The sequence below is a fragment of the Giraffa tippelskirchi genome, chromosome 9 (genome assembly GCF_054371585.1).
Source record: "Giraffa tippelskirchi isolate mGirTip1 chromosome 9, T2T-mGirTip1v1.2.pri, whole genome shotgun sequence".
NCBI lineage: Eukaryota > Metazoa > Chordata > Mammalia > Artiodactyla > Giraffidae > Giraffa > Giraffa tippelskirchi.
In genome coordinates, this window is record NC_137283.1 from 145,679,553 (window position 1) to 145,699,313 (window position 19,761).

The 19,761-nt window shown below is 38.7% G+C and overlaps 1 long non-coding RNA gene and 1 other non-coding gene across 5 annotated transcripts in view; both read left to right on the forward strand.

Annotated features, from left to right (window-relative positions):
* The window catches only part of LOC145522042 (uncharacterized), a 233,776-nt gene that overhangs the window by 22,352 nt on the left and 191,663 nt on the right, over positions 1-19,761 (forward strand). The gene's annotated exons all lie outside the window — the stretch shown is intronic.
* TRNAV-CAC (transfer RNA valine (anticodon CAC)) lies at positions 636-708 on the forward strand. Its single transcript has one exon. It is a non-coding gene; the product is annotated as a tRNA-Val (tRNA).

Sequence of the window (19,761 nt, forward strand, 5' to 3'; positions counted from 1 at the left end):
GAGTAGGAACTGTCTTTGACTGAATTCATGTAAAAATTACAAAAGAAACAAAGGAAACAGTTGTTGAATCTGCACCCTCTCTTTTAAGACATTATGAATCTTTATCTCAATAAAGAGAACCAGTTAAGGGTGGGAAAGATAAATAAGGACAGGGTAGAAGAGCCTATCAAACCTGTGGGAAATTAAGAAGCACAGGATTGTTTGTCTCTGAGGGACAAATGGCCTGGTGAGTCAACAAGCAGTGCAGGCTCTGGAGTTACAGGTGTGGCTCTGGGGTACAGACTTGGTGGCAAATTTATTCACCCTAAACTGAGACTTCAAGGAAAATGTAACTTTATTCTCCCTGTGTTACTGATCATTTTGAGATAACAGAAGAGAGAAGCTGTGTATAGGTGTGTGTGTTTGGGGGCTGGGGGAGGATGATGGTGGCAAGAATTGATTAGTCCAATCCAATAATTTTAGGCTGATAAACACAGAATATCTTTCTAATTAAATAAATAATTTGAGCCCATTGCAGAAAATCCAAACAGTATATAGAAGGAAAAAAGGAAGAAAAAATCTTGAAATTCTGTCAACCCTGAACATATTGGTGACCATCTTTTTGCTGATTCAATACTTTAAGTAGCCACAGGACTTCCCTGGTGGTCCAGTGGCTATGACTCCACACTCACAATGCAGAGGGCCCAGGTTCGATCCCTGGTCAGGGAACTAGGTCCCACATGCTGCAACTAAGAGTCGGCATGCCACAACTGAAAATTCCACCTGCCATAACGAAGATTGAAGATCTCGTGTGCCACAACTAAGTGCAACAAAATAAATAAATGCATATTAAAAAGGTCTCCCTTTCTAGAGTGTTTCAGATCCACTGCTCCACTCTCCTCCTAGACAAGGGAAGATGCTCCTACTGTATCTCTAAGACCGTAGGGTCCTCAGGTATGTTCTCTTGTTTCTTAGTCACCTCAAGAGAGTGGGCAGAGGGGAATCGCTGGAATTATTCATGATTTATTCCTTTGGATTTAGTCCAGTGCTTGGCACAGTTGCCTCTCCACAATCACTTGTTGAAGAATGAAAACATAAATGGTAGATAAATTCTATTCTATATAGCTAACTAAAGGTTATTTTGTTTGTAGACTGAGAAACAAAGAAGATGCCCCTCTAAGGTCGTGGATGAGTCTGCAAGTCAGTGTACACACTCCCATGGCTAGACACCAAGATATTAAAATCTGTCAACATTTCATGCTGTCCACCTAGCCAGCTGCTCTGTTCAGCCCTGACATCTGTAAACAGGTCATTTGTATTCTTCTGTCCCCTGCGTTACTCTGAAGGAACATCCCTTCGGTTCACAGAAATAAGTTATCCTGCAGGCTGGACAGATGATAGATAGGTGGCTTTTTCACTGGCCCCACTTGGTTTGGAAAATGCCAGATGCCTTCGCGGTTCTGCCTATGTTGATGCGCATGATTAGAGAGCCGGGGGCACAGTCAGAGCAGGAGCGCAAGAAGCAGACGTTTCTCCCCCAAGGGAGCTGTCTCAAGCGACCCAGGACTGCCATTGCACTGGGACAATCTGTGACGTCTTTCCCACTCCCCACCCTTCCCTAACCCCTCCTTGGAGAGAAACCTGAAGGAGTTGCAGCCTTGGAGCAAGGAGGCTGTTTATCTTCCCTTTTCTCAGTGGGGTCTTTCTCTGCCTAATTGTCCCATTTTCTTTCCCTGTTCCTTTTTAAAAGCCTGCCATTCAAAGCAGAAAGAATTCTGTTCTAGGATGCTGCCAGCATGAAATCTACCCAGTTTTGAATTCCAAAATTCACCTTATTCTTCTAAGTAAAAGCAGGACATTTGTTGGTTTGTGTTCTTTTTTCTTGATTCATCAGGCAGAACAACCTGTGTTCATTGTTCTATTGATTAAAATGAAGAGGACACTCAGATTTCCCCCTAAAGCCATCTAGCATGTATCTTTGGGCCATTAGACAAACCTGTTGAGAGTAGTGGGGGCACTGTGGAGGATGTAGCATTTTGGCTCAGGGGGACGTGCTCGCACTGCAACTCCCAGAAAGTTCTAGAATATCATCAGTTTATCATAAAGAATACTTGGATTTCATCCTGCATCCTTATCTTTTTGTGCCTTAAACTACTCCCTAGAGAGCAGACTTTAAAGTATTATGAATACTCTAAAGAATATTTATGTGTCATTTAGCATATTATTGATAGGAACATTAGCAAATATTCTTTCCATTGTTTTTTGTTGTTGTTACAGAATCCACAGTGTGAGTGAAAAAGTGGCTTTTTGGTTCTCATATTTTTTTTACAAAAACATACTCCCCATTACTTGAACAGGTAGCTCATCTTTTTGAATCAGTTCATATCGAACACTGTATTAGTTTGCTAGAGCTCTCATAACAAAACAGCAGAGATTGGATGGCTTATACAACAGAAATTAATTTTCTCATAGTTCCAGAGGCTGAGAAGTCCATGATCAAGATGACAGCAGGTTTGGTTCTTCTGAGGCCTCTCCCCTTGGCTTGCATATGGCTGTCTTGTCATGGTGTCCTCATGTGGCCTTCCCTTTGCTCTTGCAAATCCTTGGTGTCTCTGGGTGTTGAAATTCTCTCTTCTAAGGACACAGTCAGATTGGATTGGGGCCCACCCTAATGGTCTCATTTTAATTTAAATACCTCTTTAACAGCTTAATCTCCCAAAGCAGTTGTATTCTGAGGTAAATACTAGGATTGTCTCTTCAGCATATGAATTTTTGAGGTGGAGGGTTCAGTTCAGTCGCTCAGTCATGTCTGATTCTTTGCAACCCCATGGACTGCAGCACGCCAGGCTTCCCTGTCCATCACCAACTTCCGGAGCTTGTTCAAACTTGTGTCCATTGAGTTGATGATGCTATCCAACCATCTCATCCTCTGTCATCCCCTTCTCCTCCTGCCTTCAATCTTTCCCAGCATCAAAGTCTTTTCCAATGAGTCCTTCACATCAGGTGGCCAAAGTATTGGACTTTCAGCTTCAGCATCAGTCCTTCCAATGAATATTCAGGACTGATTTCCTTTAGGATGAACTGGTTGGATCTCCTTGCAGTCCAAGGGACTCTCAAGATCTTCTCCAACACCATAGTTCAAAAGCATCAATTCTTTGGCGCTCAGCTTTCTTTATAGTCCAACTCTCACATCCATATATGACTACTGGAAAAACCATAGCTTTGACTAGACAGACCTTTGTTGGCAAAGTAATGTCTCTGCTTTTTAATATGCTGTCTAGGTTGGTCATAGCTTTTCTTCCAAGGAGCAAGCGTCTTTTAATTTCATGGTTGCAGTCACCATCTGCAGTGATTTTGGAGCCCAAAATAATTAAGTCTGTCACTGTTTCCATTGTTTTCCCATCTATTTCCCATGAAGTGATGGGACCAGATGCCATGATGTTAGTTTTCTGAATGTTGTGTTTTAAGCCAACTTTTTCACTCTCCTCTTTCCCTTTCATCAAGGGTCTCTTTAGTTCTTCGCTTTCTGCCATTAGGGTGGTGTCATCTCCATATCTGAGGTTATTGATATTTCTCCTGGCAATCTTGATTCCAGCTTGTGCTTCATCCAGCCCAGCATTTTGCATAATATACTCTGCATATAAGTTAAGTAATCAGGATGGAGGATGGAGGGACACAATTCAGCCCATAACAAGTTTTTTTCTGAGTGCTCTTTCATGCCAGCCAGTGTGATAGGCATTTATGCTCTTGTTTATTCTTCACCATGATCCTGAATTGTTGTATTGATTGTCTACCTGGTCAGATCCTTTAAGCCAGCCACACTCATCTACAGATTATTCACAGGATTATCTGTAGAAATTTCCTGGCAAGGGACCTCATTTCTGAGCTACATCCCTTACTTCATCCTCGTAGTACTGCAGCCCTGACTTCACCCATGACCTCAAGGTCCACACACTCAGCCCTCCTACATGCTGTGTGTTCTGAGTGTGCAGGTTCTAGTTCCTTTTCTACAGACCCTGGTCCAGGAAGACGTATTTTGCAAATGAGGAGAATGAAATACAAGAAGTCAGTGACTTCCCCAGGTGATACTGCAGCATGTGACAAAGCCATCATTCTGATCTCTGACTCAAGTCCAGCCCCACCCTTTTTGCCCCACACAGTCCCCAGTCAGTGATGGGAGCCAATTGGAATTGAAATCATGCACTTCTGATTGAGACTTGAACCCATGAGCTGGGACTTGAACTGAGCCTAAATCTAGATTGGGACTTGACCCCATGGTCTTTTAATTTTAATCACTTACCTGGCATCTGGATTTACTGAGGCTCAGGCTCTTTGTGTCTCGGTGTGGAAAGAATTCAGTAAGAGACAAAGTGATGGGTAAGAAGTAGATTTATTTAGAGAGAAACACACTTCATAGATGGAGTCTCAGCCATCTCAGAGGGCGAGAGACCCCAAAATATGGTGTGGTAGTTTTTATGGGCTGACATTTCATAGGCTAATGAGTGAGAGGATTATTCCAACTATGTGGGGAAAGAGAGCAGGGATTTCCAGGAATTGGGCCACTGTCCACTCTTTGATCTTTGATGGTTGGCCTTGGAACTGTATTAGTGCTAATGGGCATATCATTTAGCTTGCTGATGTGTAATAAAAAAGAAGAACATGTAGTGAGGCTCAGGGTTTGGTGGAATTTGACTTGTGTGTCGTCTTGGGCCTATTTGGCTCTAACCAGTTTTCATCGCATCCTATGCTCTGTCATTTTTTTTATAGGCTGTGCCCTGCCCTCTTCCTTCTGGTTTCAAGGTAACTGGCATCTCTGCTTAGACCCCTCAAGACTTTCATCAGACCCTAAAATCGTGCTCTTAAGTAAATAGGTACATTGGCTTTAAGTCTATTAAATCAACGAATCTGTTAATTGGAGATGGAATAATTTCTAATTTCTCTGGTGACAAAAATTCCTCACCTCCCACAAGAAGCACGAGGGAGGAATTCTGTTTTTATCCAGACAGTTATGTTTCTATTGACTCAGTGTTGTCCTCTCAGCCCCTTGGGGTTCAGTAGTTGAGACTTCTGAGGATTGGTAAAGGTCAAAGATTGTTGAAAGAGTCTCTTATCCACAGGTGATTTAGAATTTTCTTTCTGAAATGCCACAGCCTTCAGCTTTGATTTGTAACATTCAAAAAAGATACTCCTAGTATGTCTGATTATTAAAAGCATGATGTAGGGCCCTGTGCACTTTTTTGTTCACAGCCAAGTCGATTTTCGAGATTTTCTTTCATGATGAATTAAAAGTTTCTCTTGGATTTTATTTTGATCTCTGCTCTTGAGGGTTTCCTGAAAGTTCCTCTCTAATTGATGAGGTAATTGGAAATCAGATGATGTAAAGTTTTATGACAAGGAATGGCTTCCTCCCTCTTGCTCCAGATTGTCTGCCAAGAAGAAATGTGCCCTGGATTTTCTGAAATGGCAAAGACAGCATGGAAAAAAATCCCCTGCAGTTGTTAAATACTCATTCTTGGGGGCCCTAACTCTATAAGTAGTGTTATATATATATGTCCTTTGCTTTTCTTACTTTTATTTATTTATTATTTTTTTGCTTTTCTTACTTTTAGAAAACAACTTTACATAAGATAAAATACACAATTGTAAGAGAAGAGTTTAATGAGTTTCAGCACATGTGTAAATCTGTGTAAACTTCATGAAAGTAAATCTTTCTGTCATCTCCCAAATTTCTTCTTGCCCTTTATAATTAATCTCAGCACCCAGTACTAGCCTCAGGAAACTAATCTTCGCTCTGTATAGTTTTACAGAAAGAGTTATACTTTTGCCTGTTTTAGAACTTCATATAAATACAATTAAGCAGTATGTACTTTTGTCCCTATATTCTTTCGCTCAGCATTGTGTGCGTGTGTGTGTGATTCATCCATGATATTCTGTGTAATGAAGGGTCATTGCTTTTTATTAGGTAGTAATATTATATGGATGTGTATTGCTACCATTATCTTGCATATTTCAGTTCAGTTCAGTTGCTCAGTTGTGTCCGACTCTTTGCGACCCCATGAATTGCAGCATGCTAGGCCTCCCTGTCCATCACCAACTCCCGGAGTTTACCCAAACCCATGTCCATCGAGTAAGTGATGCCATCCAACCATCTCATCCTCTGTCGTCCCCTTCTCCTCCCACCCCCAATCCTACCCAGCATTAGGGTCTTTTCCAATGAGTCAACTCTTTGCATGAGGTGGCCAAAGTATTGGAGTTTCAGCTTCAACATCAGTCCTTCCAATGAACACCCAGGACTGATCTCCTTTAGGATGGATTGATTGGATCTCCTTGCAGTCCAAGGGACTCTCAAGAGTCTTCTCCAACACCACAGTTCAAAAGCATCAATTCTGCGGCGCTCAGCTTTCTTCACCGTCCAACTCTCACATCCATACATGACCACTGGAAAAACCATAGCCTTGACTAGACGGACTTTTGTTGGCAAAGTAATGTCTCTGCTTTTAAATATGCTATCTAGGTTGGTCATAACCTTCCTTCCAAGGAGTAAGCGTCTTTTAATTTCATGGCTGCAATCACCATCAGCAGTGATTTTGGAGCCCCCAAAAATAAAGTCTGACACTGTTTCCACTGTTTCCCCATCTATTTCCCATGAAGTGATGGGACCAGATGCCATGATCTTAGTTTTCTGAATGTTGAGCTTTAAGCCAACTTTTTCACTCTCCTCTTTCACTTTCATCAAGAGGCTCTTTAGTTCTTCTTCACTTTCTGCCATAAGGGTGGTGTCATCTGTATATCTGAGGTTATTGATATTTCTCCCGGCAATCTTGATTCCAGCTTGTGCTTCCTCCAGCCCAGCGTTTCTCATGATGTACTCTGCATATAAGTTAAATAAGCAGGGTGACAATGTACAGCCTTGATGTACTCCTTTTCCTATTTGGAACCAGTCTGTTGTTCCATGTCCAGTTCTAACTGTTGCTTCCTGACCTGCATACAGGTTTCTCAAGAGACAGGTCAGATGGTCTGGTATTCCCATCTCTTTCAGAATTTTCCACAGTTTATTGTGATCCACACAGTCAAAGGCTTTGGCATAGTCAATAAAGCAGAAATAGATGTTTTTCTGGAACTCTCTTGCTTTTTTGATGATCCAGCGTATTTACATGTTAATAAATATTGGGGTTATTTCCAGTTAAGGGCAATTTTAAATCAAGATGTTACATGCAAACCTTTGTTTTCTTTTTTTGTGTGTGTTAATACTTAAGAGTGGGATTAGTGGCTTGTATTTTAAGAATAAGTTAACTTTATAAGAAACTGCAAACTATTTTCCAAAATAATTGTACCATTTTACACCCTTACCACCAGTGAAATGAGAATTGCAATTGTTCTATATCCTTAGTGATACTCCAACACTTGATATGGATAGTCTTTTTTTTAGGATCTCCCTGTGGAATGCAGGTATGTTAATTCCCTGATTAGGGATTGAACTGTGCCCCCTGCATTGGGAGCATGGGGTATTAATGACTGGACTGCCAAGAATGTCCCTTGTCTTTTTAATTTTGTGAGTTTCTAGTGGTGTCTGTAGTTTAAAATCTTATTTTCCTAATGGCTAATGATGTTGAGCATATTTTCACGTGCTTGTTAGTTATCTTTAAGTTATTTGAGAGCAATTTCATGTTCTTATTAGTCATTTATTAGTCATGTGTTTAATAATATCATTAGTTTGCTAAAATATTTTGCTCATTTTTATTAGGTTGGCTTATAATTACATTGTAAAATTTCTTTATCAATTCTGGATATAAGTCCTTTGTCAATGTATGTATTGCAAATCTTTTTTCCTAGAATGTAGCTTACCTTTTCATTTTCTTAATGTTATCTTTCAAATAGCAGAAGTTTTAAATTTTGAGCAAGTCTGATTTATCAATTTTTCTTTTATGCTTTATGTTTTTTGTGTTCTCTTTAAGAAAGTTTTGTCTAGCCCAAGAGAGAGAACCCAAGGTTCCTGTATTTTATTCCTAAAAGTTTTAGCTTTTCTTTGTGAGATAAGGGGTTGTGGCTCTTTATTAACTTTTTAAAATATGGTTGTCCACTTATGCAAGCACCATTTGTTGAAAAGGCTTTTCTTTCTCAGTTAGTGTTCCAAAAAATCAGTTGACTGCATATGTATGTCTAATTCTGGACTTTATTCTGTTGTCATTGATTTATATTTCTATCCTTACAGCAATATTGTCTTGCTGACTTTTGCATTATTAATATAGTGTCTTAAAAACCAAGTAGAGTAAATTATACAACTTTGTTCTTCCATTTTAGAATTATTTTACTGAAAGTTTTTCATTTGTATAAAATTTCAGAATAAACTTATCAATTTCTACAAAAAGAAGTTGCTGGGATTTTGAATGAGGTTGTGATATACTGATGATTAATTTGGGGAAAATGGATATCTTAATATGAAGTCTTCCAATTCGTAACCCTGGTATATCTATTTATGTTTTAAAATCTTTTTTCTCAGCAGTGTTTTCATATTTTATTTTATGGGACTTGCACATAGTTCATTAAATTTATTCCCAACTATTCCATGTTATTAATACTTTTCTGAAATAAACTTTGATATTAAACATTTCATTTCCCAATTGTTTTTTGTTAATATTTAGAAATATAATTAATTTTTGTTAGTATTTGGATAAATACTAGGATAAATTGACTTATCCTGTATCTTAGGATGTTGCAAAGTTCACTTATTAGTGTTTGTAACTTGTGGTTTCTTTAGAATTTGCTACATATATGATTACATATCCACAAAAAAAGACAGATTTTTTTCCCCCCAATCCATATGCTTTTTATTTCTTCTTTTTTTTTAAGCCTTATTCCACTGAGTAGGCTCTTCAGAATTATGTTGAATTAGAAGCAGAGAAAGTAGAAGCCTTACTTCATTCCTGATTTTAAGTGGAGTTTAGGTTTCGTCTCTTAAGTATGAAACTAGTTGTAGGGTTTTTTGACTTACACATGCACACACACACACACACATACACACACATTCTTTATGAGGTTGAGCAGACTTTCCATTACTGGTTTACAGAGATTTTATAGTGATGTAAATTCTCTCAGATTTTGTTTGATAAAATTCTCACCAATTTTGCAGTTGGGGAAAAGTTTTATTTATTTGTTTGTCACTACTGAGGTAAAAAGCAGAGGAGAAACGGAAAGGTATTCCCATTTGAATGCACAGTTCCAAAGAATAGCAAGGAGAGATAAGAAAGCCTTCCTCAGCAATCAATGCAAAGAAATAGAGGAAAACAACAGAATGGGAAAGACTAGAGATTTCTTCAAGAAAATTAGAGATACCAAGGGAACATTTCATGCAAAGATGGGCTCAATAAAGGACAGAAATGGTATGGACCTAACAGAAGCAGAAGATATTAAGAAGAGGTGGCAAGAATACACAGAACTATACAAAAGAGATCGTCACGCCCAGATAAGCACGATGGTGTGATCACTCACCTAGAGCCAGACATCCTGGAATTTGAAGTCAAGAGGGCCTTAGAAAGCATCACTATGAACAAAGCTAGTGGAGGTAATGGAATTCCAGTTGAGCTATTTCAAATCCTGAAAGATGATGCTGTGAAAGTGCTGCACTCAATATGCCAGCAAATTTGGAAAACTCAGCAGTGGCCACAGGACTGGAAAAGGTCAGTTTTCATTCCAATCCCTAAGAAAAGCAATGCCAAAGAATGCTCAAACTACCGCACAATTGCACTCATCTCACACGCTAGCAAAGTAATGGTCAAAATTCTCCAAGCAAGCCTTCAACAATACGTGAACTGTGAACTTCCAGATATTCAAGCTGGTTTTAGAAAAGGCAGAGGAACCAGAGATCAAATTGCCAACATCTGCTGGAACATTGAAAAAGCAAGAGAGTTCCAGAAAACCATCTATTTCTGCTTCATTGACTATGCCAAAGCCTTTGACTGTGTGGATCACGATAAACTGGAGAATTCTTCAAAAGATGGGAATATCAGACCACCTGACCTGCCTCTTGAGAAATCTGTATGCAGGTCAGGAAGCAACAGTTAGAACTGGACATGGAACAACAGACTGGTTCCAAATAGGAAAAGGAGTATGTCAAGGCTCTGTATTGTCACCTTGCATATTTAACTTCTATGCAGAGTACATCATGCGAAATGCTGGGCTGGAAGAAGCACAAGCTGGAATCAAGATTGCTGGCAGAAATATCAATAACCTCAGATATGTAGATGACACAACCCTTATGGCAGAAAGTGAAGAACTAAAGAGCCTCTTGATGAAAGTGAAAGAGGAGAGTGAAAAGTTGGCTTAAAACTCAACATTCAGACAACTAAGATCATGGCATTTGGTCCCATCACTTCATGGAAAACAGATGGGGAAACAGTGAAAACAGTGACAGACTTTATTTTCTGGGGTTCAAAAATCACTGCAGATGGCGACTGCAGCCATGAAATTAAAAGACGCTTGCTCCTTGGAAGAAAAGCTATGATAAGCCTAGACAGTGTATTAAAAAGTCAAGACATTACTTTGCCAACAAAGGTCCATATACTCAAAGCAATGTTTTGCAGTAGTCATACAAATGTGAGAGTTGGACCGTAAAGAAGGCTGGGTACCAAAGAATTGATGCTTTTGAACTGTGGTGCTAGAGCAGACTTTTGAGAGTCCCTTGGAAAGCAAGCAAAGAGATCAAACCAGTCAATCCTAAAGGGAGTCAATCCTGAATGATCATTGGAAGGACTGATGCTGAAGCAAAAACTCTAATACTTTGGCCACCTGATGCAAAGAGCCGACTCAGAAGACACTGATGCTGGGGAAAGACTGAGGGCAGGAGGAGAAGGGGGTGACAAAGGATGAGATGGTTGGATGGCATCACTGACTCAATGGACATGAGTTTTAGCAAACTCTGGGATATAGTGCAGGACAGGGAAATTTTAAAAATTTAGAACAGTTAAATGAAAACACCAAATGCCTATATTCCCACCATCCTGAATTAGCAATGTTTAACATTTAATTATATTTGTTTGTTTTAAAAAAGATAGGATAAAAAAGCATTACAAATATAGCTAAGGTCTTTTGCTAATGGTGCCTGCTCCGTTGTCCCCTTTCCCTTCATATACTAGAGAACTAATTGCTGCTATTATATATATCCACATACATGTTTGTGAACATTTATTTTCATTTGGATAAATGCCATAATATGGTATGTGTTGACCTGTATAGTGATTTTATTACTCAACCTAGTATTCTGAGATTTGTCTGTGTGGATGTGTCACATAGCTGCTGCTGCTGCTGCTGCTAAGTCGCTTCAGTCGTGTCCGACTCTGTGCGACCCCATAGACAGCAGCCCACCAGGCTCCTCTGTCCCTGGGATTCTCCAGGCAAGAATACTGGTGTGGGTTGCCATTTCCTTCTCCAATGCATGAAAGTGAAAAGTGAAAGTGAAGTCTCTCAGTTTGAAAACAACAAAAATGAGAATGGTGTTGGAACTCCTTATAATGGAGTACTATAGAGACACTAATTAGACTGCAATAGCTATGTGACTGTTCGTGAGTCTCTATAGTTAGTGTCTCTATAGTACTCCAGTATAAGGAGTTCCAACACCATTCTCATTTTTGTTGTTTTCAAATTTTGACTTGTACAAGTCTTTCTAAACTGTACATCCTTGTGCACATTCACAACAGTTTCTCCAAACTATATACCTTAAGTAGGATTGCTCACCACAGGGTATGTTCATTTTCTATTTTATTATATACTAGTAAACTGCTTTCCAAATATTTCCATATCTGCATGTCTTTCCCACCTTTTGTATTCTGGTGAGTTTGAAATGGAATCTTGATTCCATCTAAATTCCTTTGATTACTGATGAAATTCAGCATCATTTATTTTGTTTATGATCCATTTGGATTTATTCTGTTGTAATTTGATTACAGTTATTACTCATCTTAAAAATTAGATTTGTAGAGTGATTGTAGGATTTATATATTCTTAAAAATGTTTCAGAAATTGGTTTACCAAAAGTTATTTTTGATGTTTCCTTCAAAAATTTTATGTGTATATTTACATAGAATCTAAAGTTAATATTCTTAACTCTTGTGTGAATTCCTAACTCTTGCTTTTTATTTTTATTTTTTTTCCTGGAGTGTTAAAAGTGAACTTATTTAGATTGTGTCTATCTTAATTTTTTTTACCTTCATCATTCTTCATTTGATCTGAAGATATTATTCAGGTAATGTGTTCAGTTGCTCAGTTGTGTCTGACTCTTTGAAATCCATGGACTGCAGCGTGCTGGACTCCTCTGTCCATGGAATTTTCTAGACAAGAACACTGGAGCAGGTTGCCATTTCCTACTTCAGGGAATCTTCCTGGCTCAGTGCTCAAACCCATATCTCTTGCATCTCCTACACTGGCAGATGGGTTCTTTACCACTAGTGCTACCTAGAAGGCCCTAAATTATAAGTGATAGCGCTTTTCAATTCTGATCATTTTTTTCCTATCTTACATGTCATTTTTCATAATTTTAATTTTACCATCAAAATTCATCATTGCCAAAATTATTAATACTATTTGTTTATGGTGTTAATCTTTATGTAGATTTATCTTCATTGCCTGAGACCTCGCTTGTAATTCTTTTATGCGTCTCACCACTTACTCCTAGCTTTTTTTTCCTAGAGTGTTAAAAGTAAACTCATTTAGATTATGTCTCTCTGTGGTTTTTTTGTTCACCCTTCATTCTTTGTTCCATCTGAAGATTGGGTTTGTTTTTTATTTTTTCCTGGAGTGTTAAAAGTGAACTCATTTAGATTATCTCCATCTGAATGGTTTTTTGTTCACTTTCATCATTCTTTGCTGGATCTGAAGATATTATTCAACTCTTTTCTGCTTTCAATTGTTGACACTGATATATATGAAGTTAGTCCAATTAATTCTATCTTAAAACACAGTACTTTCTTTATATTTCCTTTACGGTTTTTGCTATTCTACATATTCATTATGCGGGCTTCCTTGGTGACACAGAGGTCAACTATCGACCGGCAATGCAGGAAATTCGGGTTTGATCCCTGAGTCCGTAAGGTCCCCTGCAGAAGGAAATGGCAACCCACTCCAGCATTCTTGCCTGGAGAATCCCATGGACAGAAGCGGCTGGCAGGCTACAGTCCATGGGGTTGAAAAAGAGTCAGATACGACAGCAAGTAAACCACCACCACCACATATTCATTATGCTAGTTGTGGATTTCTTTTTATTTATCTTCCCTTGGATTAACAAATCCAAAGGTTCTTTATTCTGGTGATCATATCTTTTTGTTAGTTCTAAAGAGTTCTTGGCTAGTCCCAATTCTCTAATCTTCCATTCCAAACCGTGTTTAAATGAAAAAGGTCTATGTTTCATCTTCTCATTCTGTCTTCCTGTCTCATTACTCCTCTTTCTAACTACTTAATCATTTTGATGAATTTGTGTTAATTTCTTGAGCTCAATCTTCCATTTTATAAATGATCTCTTTATTGGTGCCTAATTACTATTAACTTGTCAACTGAGATTTTATTTTTATGAATCAATATAAATTCTTACTATAAGTATTTAATCATTTTAATTTTGAACCTGTTATTTGATTTCTATTATCTCATGTTTTTAGGGCATTAAGTTTGTTTTTGATTGGGCCTGTTGGCTTCTGCTTATCAAGAATTTTATCCCTGTAGGTGAGCTCCTGTTTGGCAGGGCATAATTTGTGAACCCTGTGTGTTTTGAAAGCAGTATATTCTCCCAGTCAATATGTGCATTTCTTTATGCTTACATAACCACCATCTTGGGATAATTTTTATGTTGATTTCTCACTCTATTGGTTCTCTGATGGCATAGCTGGTGTAAATTCAAACTTCAAATTTGTGTGAACACAGATATATGCTCTCTGGGGAGAAGGAAGACGAGAGACCTGTCACTCCCTGATCTGATGGATAATGTTTTATAATCTACCCTTTTATGCAGGTTATAGCCCATGAAGAGTCTAGGCTTCACAAGAGGGCTGTTAGTTCTAATCTTTACCTTCATATGAACTCAAAGCCTCACATCTTTTCCTTGTCTTTTAAAACCCAAGCTGCTTGATAATCAAGAACTGTACCTCAATTCCATACAGCTACAGCATCACTTCTGCTGTTGCTTGTCTTTAACTCTCCTCTTTGTTTTGGTCCTTAAGAAATTTATAGTTCTTTAGATACATTTATTATATTTTCCAAAATTTATAGTTTATTTTTTTTTAAAGAAGAATGTATTTCTAGTTATTGGTAGCACACTACATTGACAGAAACCGATGTGTCTACTGGGTTTCCTACGTAGATAGTCATACTCTGCATCAAATGACAATTTTATTTCTTCCTTTCAAAAATATGTATTTTTTTTCTCCTTGTTTAAGTTGCCAGGACCTTCAATTTTTACCTTAATGATATTTTCACCATTCAGAATGATACTGGCTATAGATTTTAAGTAGAGATCTTTAATCAAATGAAGAAAGTTCTCTTCTAAGACCAATTTCCTAAGATTTAAAAAAATTTTAATCATAAATGGAATCAAATTTATTATATGCTTTTCCTGCATGTGGTAAAATCATTATTTTTTCCCTCCATCAATATCTAGATTTTGAGAATCACAGTATAGTTTTTCTAAAGTTGAAACATATTTTAATTTCTGGGATGAATCTAAACTGGTCATGATACATTCCCCCCAATTTTTTATTCTGAAAAATTTTAAACTTTCTAGTAAAAAGAAATATTTCAGTGAGCAACCATATATCTTTTGTCCACATTTGTTAACATTTTTGCCATATTTGATGTTTGCCTGTACCTTCCTCTTTGTGCACACACAAACATATACACATAAATGATAGGTAGCAGAATATGTCATCCCCAAATATGCTACTGTAGCATAGAATTATTTTGAGCTGAGTGTGTTTAAGAATAAGCAGATACAAGAAAATCTTTCTGCCCTCTTCCCTATTTGCCTAAAAGCAAGATATAAATTTTTGAAGATTTCCCCTCTCCGCTCTCTATTAGGAAAGAGAGAAGTTAATTACTGGACATAATTCTAAACTCTGATTGTTCCAGAGAGGGCACCAGAGGAATCTACATAACAGTAACAAAGTTTACTTAAGCTAGCCCGAGGGTCTTAGGTACCCAATTCCAACAGTATGAGGAGCTGGGTGCCACAATTTAGCAATGTTACAGTGCTACAGACACTAGCTGGGTGTCCTGCAATTTAACTCAATTCTGACACTGTCTACCTGGAGATAGCATCCCAGGTAGGATTAATCCCACAGGTTAAGGATTGAACCATCTAAGATTGCCTTACCTGCTCTTCCTACAACTTCCAATACCATTTGCAAGTCCAGGTTATCACTTGTATTTTTTACCAACTAGCTATAGATTCATTGTTCAGTCACCTCCACGTTGTTTGTTCTGCTTTGTTCAGTTGCTCAGTCATGTCTGAACTCTTTGTAACCCCATGGACTGCAGCACGCCAGGCTTCCCTGTCCATCACCATCTCCCGGAGCTTGCTCAAACTCATGTACATTGAGTCGGTAATGCCATCCAACCATCTTGTCCTCTGTTGTCCCCTTCTCCTGCCTTCAATCTTTCCCAGCATCAGGGTCTTTTCTAATGAGTTGGCTCTTGGCATCAGGTGGCCAAAGTATTGGAGCTTCAGCTTCAACATCAGTCCTTCCAATGAGTATTCAGGACTGATTTCCTTTAGGATTGACTAGTTTGATCTCCTTACAGTCCAAGGGACTCTCAGGAATCTTCTCCAACACCATAGTTCAAAAGCATCAATTCTTTGGTGCTCAGCCTTCTTTATGGTCCAACTCTCACATCCATACATGACTACTGGAAAAACTGTAGCTTGGACTAGATGGACCTTTGCTGCAAAGGAATGTCTCTGCTTTTTAATACGCTGTCTAGGTTGGTCATATCTTTTCTTCCTAGGAGCAAGCATCTTTTAATTTCATGGCTGCAGTCACCATCTGGAGTGAATTTTGAACCCAGGAAAATAAAGTCTGTCACTGTTTCCGTTTTATCCCCATCTATTTGCCATGAAGTAATGGGACCTGGATGCCATGATCTTAGTGTTTTGAATGTTGAGTTTTAAGCCAACTTTTTCCCTCTCCCCTTTCACCTTCATCAGGAGGCTCTTTAGCTCCTCATCACTTTCTGACTTAAGGTTGGTGTCATCTGCATATCTGAGGTTGTTGGTATTTCTCCCAGAAATCTTGATTCCAGCTTGTGCTTTATCTAGCCTGGCATTTCATTTGATATACTCTGCATATAAGTTAAATAAGCAAGGTGACAATATACAGCCTTGACATACTCCTTTCCCAATTTTGAACCTCCCATGTTGGGTTTCATTAATTTGCTAGAGAAGCTCATAAAACTTGTGAGAAGCATTTTACTTACAATATCATTGGCTTATTATAAAAGAACCTAACCCAGGAACAGTCAAATGGAAGAAATGTATACAGCATGGTATGGGGAAAGGGCACAAATCTTCCATATCCAACTGTGCCATTCTCACTGTCTCCATGTGTTCTCCATGTGTTCACCAACCTGAAAACTATCTGAACCTCTTCTTTTGGGGTTTTATGGGAGCTTCTTTATATACACATGATTGATTAAATCATTGGCCATTGCTAATTGATTCAGCTTCCAGCTCCTCTCCCCTCCCAGGAGTTGGGAGGAGAAACTAGAAGTCCCAACCCTCTAATCACATGACTGGCTCCCCAGTGTGAGGCAACCAGTGTTCTTCTCACCCTCCTTCCCTCACCTCCATATTTAGGGAATTTCCCAAAGTCACCCAGTTAGTGTAAACTAAGTTGTGGTGGGAAGGGACTTGTTATGAATAGCAAGACACCCATTTTGCCTTTATGGCCCTGAAAGCAGTTTCAGGAACTGAAGACAAGAAACCAAACTTTCTAACAGAAGATTCTCCCATTGCTCTTATTGCCTAGGAAATTCCTAGGGTTTTGGGCACTGTTTGCCAGAAATGAGGATGATCAAATATATATTTATTATATATCACAATATCACATAGCCCCTATCTACTATTAGTTTCCCCATATATTTGCCTTCCCACAATTTGCCACTGCCAGAAGTCCAGAGTCCTTCCTTTTCCTTTGTCTTGTCACTTTTCTAAATATTTATTGTTCTTTGTTAAGACACTATATGAGCTCTAGTTCTGACCACACCTTTGAGTTACTTATTGCTGAGTGCTCCTATGTGCATTGATGATGTACATGTTAATAAACTTCTGTTTGGTTTTCTCTTGTTAATCTATATTTTATTAGTTTAATTTATAAGGTCCTAGACAGAGAATGCAAGATGGGTAGGTTAAAGAAAACTTACTTCAGAAGAGAACCTATACTTCTATGTGTTTCTTTTTCACTCTCACACACACACCAGTACATTTCTGATACTAGATGTGTTTTTTTTTTCCTCCATCAGCAAGAAATTCTGCAAGACTAGTTGGATGCCCTATAATTTAACTCAATTCTGATCTCACAGGTCAAAGGCTCAATCCCACAAGACTGCCTCCAACCCCCATTTTAGTTGCCAATTGTTAGTTCAGGTTGTTACCTGGGCTTCTGACCAATGGCTTATAAAATGGGTTTCCCAATCCCCTTCTCAGATATAATTAATTTTCTAAAGTAGTTCACAGAACTCAGGAAAACAATTTACTCACTGTGAAGCAGTTTATTGTAAAAGTATGTAATTTATACAGATGTTGGACTATAATGATGTACACCTGAAACTTACATAATAATAATAAAAATGAAAGAATATGGTAGAGGATACAGGTGAACATCCAGATGGAAGAGATACATGGAGCAGGGTATGTGGGAAGGGGCCTGGAATTTCCATGTTTCCTTTGGGTGCCCCATTCTCCCAGTATCTCCACACATTCAGCATTCTGGAAGCTCTATGAACATTTTACTTTGGGGATATTTATGGAGACTTACAAGTTTGGCCTTGGAGTACAAAATGAAGCAGGGCAAAGGCTAACAGAGTTTTGCCAAGAGAACGCACTGGTCATAGCAAACACCTTCTTCCAACAACATGAGAGATGACTCTACACATGAACATCACCAGATGGTCAACACAAAAATTAGACTCATTATATTCTTTTCAGCTGAAGATGGAGAAGCTGTATACAGTCAGCAAAAACAAGACCAGGAGCTGACTGTGGCTCATATCATGAACTCCTTATTGCAAAATTCAGACTTAAATTGTAGAAAGTAGGGAAAACCACTAGACCATTCAGGTATGACCTAAATCAAATCCCATATGATTATACAGTGGAGGTAATGAAGAGATTCAAGGGACTAGATCTGATAGAGTGCCTGAAGAACTGTGTACAGAGGTTCATAACCTTGTACAGGTAGTAGTGACCAAAACCATCCCAAAGAAAAAGAAATGCAAGAAGGCAAAGTGGTGTCTGGGGAAGCCTTACAAATAACTGAGAAAAGAGAAGCAAAAGGCAAAGGAGAAAAGGAAAGATATAGCCAAATAAATTCATAGTTTTGAAAAAGGTCAGTGTTCATTCCAATCCCAAAGAAAGCAAGGCCAAAGAATGTTCAAACTACTGTAAAATTGTGCTCATTTCACATGCTAGCAAGGTAATGCTCAAAATCCTTCAAGCTAGACTTCAATAATTCATGAACCAAAAAATTCCAGATGTAAAAACAGGATTTCAAAAAGGCAGAGGAACAAGAGGCCAAATTGCCAACATCTGTTGGATCACTGAAAAATCAAGGGACCTCGAAAATGTCTACTTCTGCTTCATTGACTATGCTAAAGCCTTTAACTGTGTGGATCACAGCAAACTGTGGAAAATTCTTAAAAGAGCTGGGAATATCAGACCACCTTACCTATCTCCTGAGAAACCTGTATGCAGGTCAAGAAGCAGTAGTTTGAACCAGACATGGGACAATGGACTGGTTCAAAATTGGAAAAGGAGTACATTGAGGCTGTATACTGTCACCGTGATTATTTAACTTCTTTGCAGATTACATCGTGCAAGATACCAGGCTGGATGAATCACAAGCTGGAATCAAGATTACCAGGAGAAATACCAACAACCTCAGATAGGCAGATAACACCACCCTAATGGCATAAAGTAAAGAGGAACTAAAGAGCCTCTTGAAAAGGTGAAAGAGGAGAGTGAAAAAGCTGGCTTAAAACACAACATGCAAAAAATTAAGATCATGGCATCCAGTCCCATCACTTCATGGCAAATAGATGGGGAAACAATGGAAAGAGTGACAGACTTTATTTTCTTGGGCTCTCAAATCACTGCAGATGGTGACTGCAGCCATGAAATTAAAAGACACTTGCTCTTTGGAAGAAAAGCTATGGCAAACCTAGACAGCATATTAAAAAGCAGAGACACTACTTTGCTGGCAAAAGTCTGTCTAGTCGAAGCTATGGTTTTTCCAGTAGTCATGTATGAATGTGAGAATTGGACCATAAAGAAGGCTGAGGGCCAAAGAATTGATGGTTTTGAACTGTGATGTTAGAGATGACTCTTGAGAGTCCCTTGGACTGTAAGGAGATCAAACTAGTCAATCCTAAAGGAAATCAGTCCTGAATATTCATTGGAAGTACAGATACTGGGATTCCCTCGTGGCTCAGCCAAGGAGTCGGCCTGCAATGCTGGAGACCCAGGTTAGATCCCTGGGTCGGGAAGATCTCCTGGAGAAGGGAATGGCAGCCCACTCCAGTATTCTTGCCTGG